The sequence below is a fragment of the Plectrocnemia conspersa genome, unplaced genomic scaffold (assembly GCF_051122295.1).
Source record: "Plectrocnemia conspersa isolate PC_06_02 unplaced genomic scaffold, ASM5112229v1 ptg000006l, whole genome shotgun sequence".
NCBI classification, from domain to species: Eukaryota; Metazoa; Arthropoda; class Insecta; order Trichoptera; family Polycentropodidae; genus Plectrocnemia; species Plectrocnemia conspersa.
This window is the reverse complement of record NW_028277170.1, coordinates 24,433,023-24,446,974: the sequence shown is the minus strand read 5'-3', so window position 1 is coordinate 24,446,974 and position 13,952 is coordinate 24,433,023. Positions and strand designations below refer to the sequence as shown.

The 13,952-nt window shown below is 31.1% G+C and overlaps 1 protein-coding gene and 1 long non-coding RNA gene across 2 annotated transcripts in view; both read left to right on the top strand.

The window, feature by feature from the left end:
- Positions 1-13,952, top strand: part of LOC148234590 (uncharacterized) — a 109,592-nt gene that overhangs the window by 43,471 nt on the left and 52,169 nt on the right. The window lies entirely within an intron of this gene.
- Positions 4,814-9,067, top strand: LOC148234592 (uncharacterized). Its single transcript, XR_015809961.1, has 4 exons — positions 4,814-4,935; positions 5,002-5,239; positions 5,385-5,593; positions 5,928-9,067. It is a non-coding gene; the product is annotated as an uncharacterized LOC148234592 (long non-coding RNA).

Genomic DNA, 13,952 nt, shown 5'->3' with positions numbered 1-13,952 from the left:
TTTTTTATTATCTTCTGTCTGCACTTCTTTTCGAATTATATAATATGGTGCTTGACATTTTTCAAATTGTTTTTTTTTTAATTCAGCAGATTGCTCTGTGGTAAAATCGTATTGAATTAATTATTATATTTACACGGGGTTTGCATTTAAATTTTGAAATAAAAATTTAGCTCACTTTAGAAAGATTACGTATTATTTTAAATGCACTAAAATTTTAATGTTGGATATAAAGTCTCTTATATCATATACCTAAATATATTTTATGATTCAATAATACTTTTTAGATTTGTAATAGATATGTATTACATAATTAAATAATTATAAATATTATAAAAATTGTGATGAATATCCCTGGAATGTTATAGCGTGGCGGTGTTTCGCCTTCCACAGAATACGTCTAGCGAAGTAAAGGAATAAAAAGTAACAACAACTACGCTATACGGGGGAACGTTATAGGAGGGCCTGCCACATGGGGTTTTACTGTACGTTTCTAATGCGTCGGAGCTGACGCGATTTTATTGCTTTGACGTTGATTTTTGCCTTCTAAGAAGTGATAATTCTATTGGTCAAGATTCGGTTTAGATGTTCCGTTTCATAGTGTATATTTAATTGTGATTTTTTTTGTGTTTCAATGAATTATCACAAGCAATAATATTTAGGTTCACAATTATTCGTAATTCAAATATTGAATAAAAAATAAATGAAGTATTCGAATATTAGAATATATTCGTAATTTTTCAGTTTTAACAAATTTTAACCCTTTGCGCTCGTAAGTCGTTACTGTGTCGACATTGTATTTCAAGCATTGAACTCGTACGTTGACAAATTTATTGGTTTTGTGTTCAAGTACATTTTGCCAATTTAAATTTATTAATGGTAAAAAAACTAATGTTAAACACATTAATGAATTTTTAACTTATGCAAATAATTCTAAATAAAAGTAAATTTATTGTAATTTTTTTTATCGGAGCATGGACGAATCATGCCGTGTTAGGACTGCATGGCGCGACTAGTTTTACGTTGTCAATTATTGTTTTTTTCCTTCAAAGGGTAACTATATTTTTATGATATGGGATGAAACGGGATCATATGCTCTAATTGTGCATAATTATTATGTTATATCGTATGTCTGTTATGAAATAAAATTATTAGAAAATTTAGTATGACGGAAGAAAGAGCGAAATGCCGTAATGCAAGCAGAGCTCGCGATTTCGCTCGCACTATTAAAATGAGCGATTGATGTATTGACATTTTCAGCATCAACTCAAATAGTAATATTAGTCTCGAGACATTTGATATATTTTCGAGCTAGTAAATTACTAGATTAGATAAAACAGAATTGGTAATTATTTTCGATTTATTTTTAGAAATTATCCATATAATTACGAATGACGATATAATAAAGGATGTTGAAGGAAGTGACGATGAATTTGATATTAACCGTCAGAGGTATTACTGTGACAGTAATAGTAGTAGGAATGATATTCAGGGATTATATAGATCAAGCCTCGGAAACCTTTTTTGGCTGCGGGTAAAAATAATTAAAACGTGACTATTAAAAAGACTATTCGGGTCAGTGAATATTTTTGGTCCTAACAACCATATACGCGGTCTAGTCGTGACATCATAGCACGTTAAAAAAATTATATTTGCAGAACTGAAATGGGTCACTTCAAATCATCAAACGGGCCACTTGGTGACCCGCGGGTCATAGGTTGCCGAGCCCTGATATAGATAGTCAAGGGATAAACAGTAAGCAAATTCCCATAACGCTTTGGTTAGAGCAGCGATGGCCAAGCCGTGTCCCGCGGGCCAAAAGTGGTCCACTCGAAGGTTTTGACATCATTGACACCGAAAATTATTATGTAAAAAAAATAAATGTTAAAATAATTTTTTTTAATATTAAATAATATATCTTAATTGTAAGCTGTTTATCATATTATTATTAAGTTGTAAAATATTTTTGTGTGGTCCTTCAAAGACATGCATTATTTTATTTGGCTTACCCGCGGATTGCAGTTGGCAACCACTGGGTAGGAGCGTCTTGACGACGTCTCGCGTCCCTTTCTACTAGCACTCACTCGTCTCTTTCTAGCGTCTTGGTAACGTCACTCGGGCCGGCGACTCGCCGTCTCCAGGGTTGCCAGACGTCGTCATTTGAGCGGGACTGTCCCGAGCTCAACAGACAAATTGTTTCTGAAAATCATGATTTAATAAAATTTGTATACGTATAAAAGTGTATCATTAATTATCTATAATTGTATAGTATTTTAAATTATTAAGCTTCTTACTCACTCAAAAACGAAACATCAGTTAGTTAGTATAGAAGGAATGCAGTATATTTAGTCTCTTCTGAAATATCATCCGAAACGAATCGCAAAAATTGCTCTTCTCTCAGTGATCTTTTGTGATTGTAATTTTAATTAAAAAAAAATATTTTTAAACCCCAAAATTTTGGAAAAATTATAAGGGGCGTTGTCCAATGCCCCCAGCGATTGTGAAAATAGTGATATGTGCGAAAGTGATTCTAATTCAAATGTACGTGAACATAGACAGCGTGTGGTGAATTTACTTGCAGAAAAGGTAAAACGCCTATTCAAATTTGGAAAACAAATAATAAAAGATATTTCAGGATGATATTTACTTTTCATAACAGCCAGATGATAGACACAGGAAAAAACCAGAACGATGAAACCTCAATGTGCCGATCAATACATAGTTACCTAATATTTCGAAAAACAATGGAATAAACAAAAACTGTTTTATTCGTTCAGTGTCAATCAAAATTTAAATCGTAACAGCAAAATTAAGTTCAAAGATTTTCTTTTGAGTAAGGCTAAAGGATTGATGCAGAATTCAGTGGAATATATTCCACTTCTGAAGTAATTTCACCAGTTTCTATCACAACTTGCCGTGCCCGTACTGTGGATCCACCAAAAAGGCTTTTGCATAACCTGAAAAATCATCTGTGAATTTAAATAAAATGTGTTAAAAAATGTGTTTGTTCTGCGTATGGAATAAGGAAAGATACAGCATACATGTGCAGATTTTGTGAATTATTGATAAATGTTTTTATACGTATCAAAAAATATTGAAATAGTTAAAAAAAAGTGTAAATAATAAAAAGATATATAAAATGTGATTTAGTGTGGTTTAAAAGTGTAACGGTGAAAGTGAATGTGTCCGTGACAGTTGTAAGCAGAAAAAGGACGCTGAAAAATTGGGTGAGTGCAAATTATATTTTATTATAAACGGATATTTTCGTTTACGGATAAATCGTTTATACAAAAAATTATAGAAGTATTTAAATATAAATATAATTAAATTCTAAATAACTCGTTTGTAACCATGGCAAACAAAGAAGGAATAAAAAATATATATTTATTCGTTCATGACTTTATTCCTCAGAGATTCTTTTAAGCGCAAAAATATATTTTTTTCCCAATTATTTTACAATAAACTAATACGGAATTGTAGCATTTTCCACCTGTTTCTAAATCTGTAAATCGTTGTGGGTTTCTAAATGGTGAGGAAATTTCAAAATAACAAACACCCGGTAAAAATGTTCGTAATTTAGTGGATGATATTTTTTGGAAGTTCTTAGATTACTGTGCTATCTAATTTATCTACATATACCATAACGATTTTACTTTTTAATTTTGCAATAATATACAGAATATTAGGTTGAAAAACTTTGTTAATTGATAACTATATTAACCACTTAAATATTAGCTTAAAACTAAATCTGAACATATTTTGTAATTTAAAATTATATCTAAAAACGTTCTATAGTAATTATATATGGAATGTAAATTAAATTGTTATTTTAGAGAAGTATAGGAAAATTCACCGCCGGCAATTTACCGCTAGCATATTTTACCGTCTAGAAGCAATGAGATGTGTTTATACAAACTCACTTATTCGTTGATTGAGTGACGGCGTGGAAATTATAAAAAAATATATTTGTAAATCAAGACAGTTTTGAAACGTTCATTTGCTGTTCAAACCCAAACCTTACCTGAATTAATTAATCTAATGTAAGTTTAAAAACTGTATTTAATTTAGGAACTTTTATTAGGGTAGGTTTGGGTTTGAACAGAAAATGAAATTTTGACTAACATTAGAGCGAAAAATATAATTATCACTACTTATAGGGCAAAAATTCACGTCAAAAGCTGACTTTATTATAATAATATTAACATTTCTAAGAAATACGAATTAAATTTAAACCAATTTTTGACCAATAGAAGAACGCAAAAATAAATTATCTCTTCTCAGAATTCAAAAATCCACGTCAAAAGCAATAAAATCGTGTCGGTGCCGTCACGATTTTATTGCTTTTGACGTGAATTTTTGACTTCTGAGAAGTAATCTTTTTTTTTGCACTCTACTATTGACCAAAATAAGTTCTATTCGCGCTGTTATTGTGACGGCGCGAATATAAATTGTTTTGAAACTTTTCCTTTTTTCGTTGGAAATGTTTTTATTAAGCGAAATTTTAAAAATTCTATAAAAAATATAACTTTAAATAAGCAACGTTAGCCAAAATTAAATTACACCTATTTTTTTGTATAGAGAAGCTGATACAAATCCACCTTATTATTATTTATATGATATTTAAAATCTCTTAGTTATATAAATATATTTTTTTAGAATTTGATGATTTTTCTACATATTTTGATATGTTTTTTACAATTTGAATCGATAAAATCAATTGCTTAGTTCGTTCTCAAGCGCGCTAATACCCGGGGGATTTCCCTTAACCGTCAGATTTGCTTACGTTTGACACTTCTGTCATTTGTTAAGTGCGCGCGATTAAATAAACAGTGAAATATGTCATAATCACAGCATTGTTGTTAAATTGAACATGATTCAAAATGATCTACCACTTGAATTATAGACAGATAAATAAAACTTCAAATTACGAGTGTGCCAGTAAGTGTTTGGTTATATGAATAATATATCACAGTTATTATAACAAAATTACTATTGACTTTCTAGGATCACATATTAAAAGACAAACAGCAGTGATTTGACAATTAAAGATATACATACCAAAGTTTATTAAACATATTACAATAGTAGTAATAATGAAAAATCTCATCTTAGTGTAAACAAAAAGTTACATTTTACCCACTATATAGTACCGTTTACACTTAATTTTCAGAAGCAATGAAAGATCTAATAACATTTACGTATGGCAAACAATTAACATATGACGTATTGCGATAACTTTTCGGTAAGAAGAGATGCCAATACACGGGTTTAATCCTGTAGGGTTAATTTTGTTCGTCAGTTGTCGTTTAAATTTCATTTTTGGATTATATTAGTAGTAATAATGTGTTCAATGCTTAACTATTGATAAAATGTTTATTATTTTCCAGAAGCAATCATAGAACATTTTGATGACCTATATATATATAAACAAAAAGTCAAATTGAAATCACTGTCAGCAAGTATTATCTTTTTATTAAGAACATACTACATAAGCTTGATGTGACTGAATATCCTAAATTTGTCTGTTCCGAAAGAGAAATGATTGCACAGAAGAAAAATGACTAAAAAACCATGATGTAGCTATTGATTAATCCAGGTATACAATCACATATTTATATTCATTGTAAAATGTCGTCTATTAGATAACACACATTTATAAGCTGGCCGTCGCTCGGAACGGAATAATCTTTTTAATGCAATGATGGTTTTAATTTATTTTGCTTATATACCTTGGTGTATACAATTACTCACTCACTACTCTAAATATTATCACTATATGGCACAAAAAACGTAAAAATCGAAAAGTCGAGAGCCCACGACTGACATTATAAAATTAATTTAAAAATTCAAATATTGCCATTCTCGCCAAATTATTATGTCCTATCATTGTCAGTATTATGTTCAGATTTTAATTATTGTTTATTTTTTAGAAGCCATGACGTGACCGAACAATAAAAATGGAACCAAACTTCTGCAGTTAAATAACCGACTGCATCACAATCGTTGTCACGCGATCATCGTGAAAGATCGAGTCCCCAACTATCAATAGATAAAAAAAATACGTTTTATTAGCATTTATCTGGTTTGATCGATATTAACTTTCAATTCTCATACATACTAAGTATATATTACATGTTCACGGTTAAAACGTGCCTGGTTTATTTGCAATTCGATTAATTATATTCAGTCAAATCTAATGAATATGCGCATTAAATCAGAAGCAATGATAATTTTTATGTATTGTAAAAGGAAAAACTCACTTTTCGGCCTCGGAGCCCATCGACGACTCAAAATTTGAGGATTTCATTACGAAGATTGCTTTATCTAGTTTATTCAATGCATTCTTCTAATATTGAGCTAATAGGTGATATTTTTTGAAAGTTCTTTGTTTATTGTGTTATCTAATTTATCTACATATACCGTAACGATTTTACTTTTTAATTTTGCAATAACATACAGAACGTTAGGTTGAAAACTGTGTTAATTGATGTATTATCAACTGGGATGTTTAGATTTCTTTTGATTGAATTGGTTTTATGTTTACCTAGCCAGTTTGTCCCTGAAATTTATTTCTGTTCAATAAGTATGATATAACATAAAATATTATTTTTTATATGAAATTAATAATTATGTTTCTTACATTTAAAAAAAAGACTTGATATTATAATATATATTTCTTAATGCACGAAGGTCCTTTTTTATTCCATTTAAGAAACGTGTTATAGTTTTATTTTTGCGGATTGTCCTAGTAATATTGTTATTCAAATTAACACCTCCGTAGATAATTCCCCTAGCCGTACCTGTTTTCTTATACCTTGTCTTTAAATTTTCTCTATTTCTAGTATTAGATTTATGTACATATTTATTTATTATTAAATAATTATTAAAATACTCTGGTAACATATTATTTTCTAAACGCTGATTTACACGCTGCCAGTTGCTGGCATGCCAGCTGGAAATTGACTGGCGGGTCACTGGTATGAGACGACTGGCATTCCAGTCCACTCGCGCCTTACACAATGCCGGCAAGTGATAGAATTATTGTTGCGAAAGAGCTCTATTCACCTTGCGCCATTACGGTAGTGTGGTGGGATGGGGAGCTGGCGCTGCCAGCTCTTGGCATGCCAGTGACGCACTCGCTTCTCCAGTGACAGGCGTTAAGCATTTACACGGTGCTAGTCGCTGGCATCCAGTGACCGGCAACCTCCACTGGCGTGCCAACTGGTATCGTGTAAATCAGGCTTAACTTATATATAAATACTAAAACATTCATCTTCAAAATTTCTTGTACATTTAACCATTCCAATCTATCAATCATACTTCTACAACTAGTAAATCTATTCTTATTTAAGACTACTATCATTGCCCTATTATGTAATTTTTGCAACATTTGCTTATCTAATTTATTAAACATATCTAATATTGTCGTACAATAAGTAAAATGGGGCAATATGATACTTGTGTAATTTTTTTTGTGTTTATACTTAACATATTTTTCATTCTGGATAATATGCCTATTTTTCTATTAATTTTTTTTAATATGTAATTACAATGTTCCTTAAAATTTAATCTACAATTAGAGTACGCTCGGGATAAGGATGCCCGTTTGTTATTGTGTGCGTGTACATGTATATGAGAGGGAGAAGCAATGTAGCGTGTACTTCGTTGTCTCGCTTTCTCTTTTAAGGACAGTTGCTGATTCGTCAACGCTGGTATTCGTCATTAAAGTGCAGTGTGGCACAGAAGTTCGATCTTCTCTAGTGATTTATTTTAAATAATTTTGTGTTGATATTGGTTTAAAACCCAGATATGCCCACTGTCCCATGGGTAGGTCACTAAACTCGTGCCACTGTTTTTTATTAATTAATGAAATTTTAAGAGAACAAAATTTCTTGGACATATCTGGGTTAATTGATATCAAGGCTTGAAATATACACTGTAAGTTATTCGTTCTCTTACCCGTGGATTAAAATATTTTAATTATTTTTCCATTAATCTATACGTTGTTGGTGTTTTTGCACTATTCTCTGTAAGGCTTAAAAAAGTTATTATTCTTATCGTTGCGCCAATGATAATTTTTTAATTTATTCAATGGATTCTAATGATTTAATAGAGTCGTCGAGCCATTAAACAAATAATTTCTTTCCCCATTTTATATCTTTTTGCTTTTGAAGAATAGCTAAATACTTCATTATTTTTTGACTAGTGAAAGATTTTGAATTTTGCAAATATTTAATTAATAACATCAATGTCTGGTTTCTTCGATTATATAATATATTTTTAATTGTCCGTTGAAATTTCCAGCATAGCTCAGATGTATGTATTATATGTTAAATAAACATATATTTTCTTTTAAAATAAAAAAATTAAATATTCTGAGCGAAATTATTTTGAGCCACACAGTTCAGGCACACAATAACAAACAGGAATCCTTATCCCGAGCGTACTCTACTCCTAAATATTTTATATTATTATCTAACATATATTTATAATTAATAAACATACATTTAGTTTTTAAGTACATTCTTTTTAGTCATAATTCTATTATACTTAATTCATTATTGGAATTATCTACAACTTCTTTAATATCATCACCTGTGTTAGATGTATTTTAAAACTTTTTACATTATTAACTATGTCATTAATACATAATATAAATAACAATGGTCCCAATTTGTGGTATACTGTGAGATATTAATTTCTCTTTGGAATATGCATAATTTATTTTAACTTTTTGTTTTCTTTTATTTAAATACTTATTAAACCATCTTAAAACTATTTCACTTACACCGATATTCTCTCATATCTTCAACATTATTATTCTATCTATTGTTTCGAAAGCTCTCTTGAAATCCAAGAAAACTGCTCAAATGATTTTGTTTGTATCATTTATCGGTATTTCTAATGCAGTCTCAGTAGGATGTTTTTCTCCGAATTCCGATTGTTATTCACATAGGATGTTTTGAGAAATAATAAAATCCTTTAATTGTTTGATTATCACTTTTTCTATACAAGGCAACATGTTAATTGGTCTCATTTCCTTAATCTTTTTACTGTTTTTTTTTAAAGTATAAACTACAATAGTAGCAATCTTCAAATTTTCAAGTATTTCTCCTTCGGAGAGTGCTTTATTTATTAAATAATTTAATTAAATTACATTTATATCAAACTCATCTGTACTGGTTACTTTTGTTAATTTATATATTATGTTATGAATTTCTTCTAATGATACTGATTTAAATTTACTAAATTTTACATTCAATGCTTCATTATTATATTGTACTAAATTACTAAACTTAGGCATTGAATTCACAATTTCTTCTATACTCTCAATGTAATATGTATTCATGAGAATCTTGATATATATTTCCATCAATTTCCAATTTTATATATGGGTATCTTATAAATTGTCTTAAAAAACTTTTTTTTTTAAATGTCTCAAAAATACAATTGTGGAAAAATATGGTGAATACATAATTTAGTAAAAGTATTGCAGGTCTTTATTTTTTACTCATTTAACCCGCACCTTAAAAAACGCAGACTTGTGCAAATACTTGATATAACGTCAAGATTATTTTTTCACAGCAAGATACGTTATGAAAAAAAATCGAATCTGGTAGTAATTAACTCATTTCGCTACAGCTCTTGTTCTCAGATAACATTTTTATTTATTTATGTATACATAATATTATGCCTTTATTGTCGCCTTGTTTTTTTTTATTCATTCATTCTTCTCGTTTTTCTCTCGACTCTCCGTTTCGTCGAATTATTGTTTCGCCGTCAACCTGTGATACTGTAATGACATAACGCGTTGAATAATACGCGGAATAAGGCTAGAATTAGCATAAACATAAATTTTAAAGACATTATATCATTATAGTATCAAATATTTTTCTTCTCAGAGGCACGTGGCCTCTGTCGTCGTTTGTTGCATTAGCTCCTTTTTGTTGTCGGTTGTGAAACGTCAAAAGTCGAGTTGCGTTTCCGGCATTACATTTAGGAAGTTCAAAATATCAGATGCGAAGAAGCGAACAGTCAGATTTGCATAAGGATGTCGGCTGCTATGCTAGTGGGTTACGTGGTGTATTGTAATTGAAATTAGAAAAGAACGTTTTCCATACTGGATATGATAAACCGGAAGTGCTCGAGTTTAAGTAAACTCATACCTAATTATACTGTCCTTTTTAATTAAATTGTACTATTATAATTGCCATAAATATATTTTTTAATTTCTTTGCAATTATTTTTAGTCGATTTGGGTAAATTGTTAAATGTTTCGAATGCAATATATTTTAAAGAATTTGTGCTAAACTTCACAGAAAATGCTTGAGTGATGTGTAAATCATCGGCAGATCTAATTCTGTAGCTGTTTTCTAAATTTAAATTTAGTGATTTTTAATCGATTTTTCCACTTTTTTGGTTACCAGTATTGGTTCATATTTTGGAAGAATAGTTAAAGGAAAATTATAGTTTTCATATACATATGTATGTTTTTCTTGTGAGCATCGGAAAGCAAATGTAACATTTTTTATAGCACTGTTTTGAATAAGCTGAAGTGATTTTAATTTGAATTTACTTGTAAATCCCCAAACGCAAGACATACATATATGTCAGAAGACTATGAATATGATTAATCTAGTTTAATACGATTATGTATTTGAAAACTATAAAATTTTTGACATTGATGATATGTTTTTATTATTATATTATCAATAAAATAAATTTAATACAAGAAATGTTAATAATTTAACGATATGTACAGAGGAATACTGTATTAAAAAATAAATTATATTTATGTTATATTTTATATGTATTTTTTAATTATTTTTGCTTTCTGTATAAAAACTTAGCTATATTATTTTATAAATTAAATGAATATGCTACAGGATGCTTCTTTCCCACGACGAAGGTATATGCGTCTGCGTCTTTGTATCACAATTGTAGTTTAGCAAGATAACGAGCTAATAAATATAATATATGTTATTGATTCAGGTAAAAAAATAAAAAAAAGACCAAAAAATTATATTTTAACTTTAAACAAAAGAAAGAACCAAACAATACATATTTGAATTAAGTAACACAACAAAATGAGTTCTTATTTAGTAACATTTATTATTTTTATTAAGTAAAAAGACTGAAATTAATACTTTTATTAAGTAACAAAACAAAATAAATATTCTTATTTAGTAACAATTAATATTTTTATTAAGTAAAATGACTAAAATTAATACTTTTATTAAGTAACAAAACAAAATGAGTTCTTATTTAGTAACATTTATTATTTTTATTAAGTAAAATGACTAAAATTAATACTTTTATTAAGTAACAAAACAAAATGAGTTCTTATTTAGTAACATTTATTATTTTTATTAAGTAAAAAGACTAAAATTAATACTTTTATTAAGTAACAAAACAAAATGAGTTCTTATTTAGTAACATTTATTATTTTTATTAAGTAAAAAGACTAAAATTAATACTTTTATTAAGTAACAAAACAAAATAAATATTCTTATTTAGTAACAATTATTATTTTTATTAAGTAAAAAGACTAAAATTAATACTTTTATTAAGTAACAAAAAAAATTGCATACTTTTATTAAGTAACAAAACAAAATAAATATTATTAGTTAGTAACAATTAATATTTTTATTAAGTATCAAAACAAAATGAATATTCTCGTTAATTAATTAACAATTAATATTTTTATTGAGTAACAACAAAAATAATACTTTTAAAGTAACAATCGTAGAACGATATAAATTTTACAAATATTTAGTCTACTTTGTTCGCCGCCCCTGATATTATGTTAGTAGGCATGAGTCCCATCTGATCAATCGTAGTTAGGAATATTGTTATTGGTAAGTTGAGTATAGGCTGCATTATTATTACGAACCTAGGTGCATTCCTAGACAGCACCAATGTAGGAGTGTTAACTCTCTCTCTGCTCACAGTTAAATTCCGCATCATCTTCTTCGCCACTGATCGCGTATAGTGTGTATTAGCTCCGGTTCCTGTGGCCGCCATTTGATTCCTAGCCAGCACCGCTATAGGAGTGCTAACTCTCTGAGGGCCCATAATTAAATTATGCGCTATTTGCGCCGCCGCTGATATTATTGTAGTGGGCGTGATTCCTGTTGGGGTGGCAGTCGTAGCCGACAGTTGATCAATCTTCGTTATTATTACGCATCTAGGTGCATTCCTAGGCAGCATCACTGTAGGAGCAATATTCGAAGGCCAAACATCTCGATACCACAGGTCAGAATAGCAACAGTTACTATATGCACTTCCTCGGCCCGACCAGATGTATAGGCGCGTCCCGATAGCGACTGCGATATGACCGGCGCGGGCCTTTGGCTCATGTTGGTTGAAGTCCGGATCTAGCATAACCCAGCGCATCGCTTCCAGGTCAAATTTGGCTAGTGTGTTGCTGCAACATAAGTTGTCGGTGCTATTACCGAGATTCTCCAAGCCGCCGAATACGTACATGTTGTTGCCGATGATAGTAGCCGTGTGCAACGAGCGCGAGATTGGAGCAGGCCCCTCGACATCGGGCTGCGACCAGGACATGGAGTCTATGTCCAGCACCCACAGATCGCCGAGCTGCGAGCCGTTCATGCCGCCATAAATGACGAGGAAGGAACGGCCCGAGTAGTCCGTATATGCAACGCAGCTGTGCAACTCCCTCGGCGGAGGCGACCGCCCATTAGTAGCCGGAATGTTCCAGACCGCGTTCTTCGAGTCGGGTGTCATCTTAAGCGTGTATAATGCATCGCTATAGTTTTGAAGTCCACTAAGGATCCCACCGAACATATAGATGGTGCCGTTGATAAGCGTTAGGCTGTGGCCGGCTCGCGGGGAGGGTTCAATGGCGCCCGGCAAAGGTTTCAGCTGACGGCACGACCATTCGGGAATAAATAGTTCGTACAAGTCATTTGTGCAAATTTCACATTCCAACAGCCCGCCGAAGATAAGCAGACTCATTTTGTGGGAGACAACGCCGTAGCCGGTGCACGCAGGCGGTGTCACGCCCTTACTTATCGTAGGAGTGTACCAAGAGTTTTGGGTCACATCGTACACCTGGAAGTCTTGTAATAAAGACCCATTATTGCCCCCGAAAATTATTATAAAGTTACCGATAGCTACAGCGCGGTGGCCGTGCCGAGGTGTCGGCTGAGGTCCAAGACGGGGCACTTTTTTCCATCCTTCGCTCCTCGTCGTCATGCCTAGAGTCTTAGGTTTCGTTTTTGTAAAATGTCAATGTCCGGCATCACTAGCTGTCATTAGTAACCAAAATGCAAACTCCATCACCGGTAACCGTCTATCTATTTCTAGTTCGCAACACTATGTAACTATAGTCACTAGTCAACTAATCGAGGGCTCACAACCATCAACCCTTAGTATCACGATTTCACTTTCAAATTCACTGCGTGCGTTTTTCCCGCCGCCGCCGCCGCCGCCTTTTAATAAAACTTTTTGCAGTGGCGCCGTTCGCGAATCACGATTTTATTATTGCATACGTCAATCGTAAATTTGGTAAATTAATCGGCACACAATCGAAATTTGCGAATTCGCTGAAATTACGCTGCGGGCGCAATTTTGAACTGACATAAATGTCAGCGTGCCGCCACTGTGTAATAGTTGGCCAAAACTACTAAGCGCGCCGGCCATTATTTAGAAAGAAGTTTTAATTCAAAATAAATATTAAAAATAAAACGCATTTCATATATTTCATTTATTATATTATATCTTCATAATAGAATAAAGTAATAAAATAATAAAACAATTCTCATAAGTAAAAAACTTTTATAATCCAATATGATTAATATTAGAAGATTTCTTGAATAAATATCGATTAAATACCATTCAATTAGAAAAATTAAATTTCGGGACATATTTAAATTATTTACAATAAATGTAATATCAAAATTATCATTAAATATCATATAGTTGGATTT